We start from the raw sequence: 941 nt of genomic DNA, 5'->3' as shown, positions 1-941 counted from the left end.
CCTATTCTTCAGTCTCATGAAATGCAGGGAGAGACTGATTTGATAAAGCTAACCTTTAACAATCAGCAGCCTCAAGACAATCTGACCAAATTTGACTGGAGTAAAATTGCATTTGCCCGCAACTTTTCGTATATTTGCAGAGGCATCAGAACATTTCAGATGGATCTACTGACTCTGATTTCATTTGTCTAAGTAGATAAATCTTTGGTATCGAACTTGTCTCATCAGTCTGACATTACTTCTCCCTGATTTAATTTGCTGTCCCCCTCCCAGACCTAAGGGAAATGAATGTTTAAACGGGATAAATATAAAGGTAATCCAGGTCATTTTGTTTTAATAAGGACTTTCAGAACAAAGTTCAGCAAAAACATTCTCCTAAACCGACCATTTTCTCTCTTCTCTGGTTCATTAATTTGACTTGACTTCTGCAGACATTGAAATATTAGAGATGGGAATGATATTTTACATGAGATCACTGTAGCAGCATTATTTTATTTGATGCATCTTTTCTTGACTAATAGTAATTTTTTTTTGTTATTGCTATTGTTATTCATTCTCATAAAATATCTTACTAGAGTATTATAAAGAGTTATCACTAAAAAGGATCAAGGAATATTGGCCATATCAATATTGATAGAATGACACAACCCAATTAATTAGTCATTGCCATTTGTCTCAAATTAGTACTATTAAGAACACCTGAAAAAATCTGTACTAATTGGAATTTTTTAGTTTAACTAAACTCAGCACTAATTTAGGAACCAAAGAGTGCAGCCTCTGGTTGAAAGTTTTCACAGCACATAGCTGGAACAAATGTCAAAGTAGTTGCTAGCATTTAGGCAAATTGTATGAGGGACATATTATTAAAGCTTGAAGAAGAAAATGATGATGGTGATGAAGAGTATTTTGCCATTGGACACTAACACCATGTTGAGCTTCAA

The sequence above is a fragment of the Galeopterus variegatus genome, unplaced genomic scaffold, assembly GCF_000696425.1.
Source record: "Galeopterus variegatus unplaced genomic scaffold, G_variegatus-3.0.2 Scaffold519, whole genome shotgun sequence".
Lineage (NCBI taxonomy): Eukaryota > Metazoa > Chordata > Mammalia > Dermoptera > Cynocephalidae > Galeopterus > Galeopterus variegatus.
Note: the sequence above shows the minus strand (reverse complement) of the source record.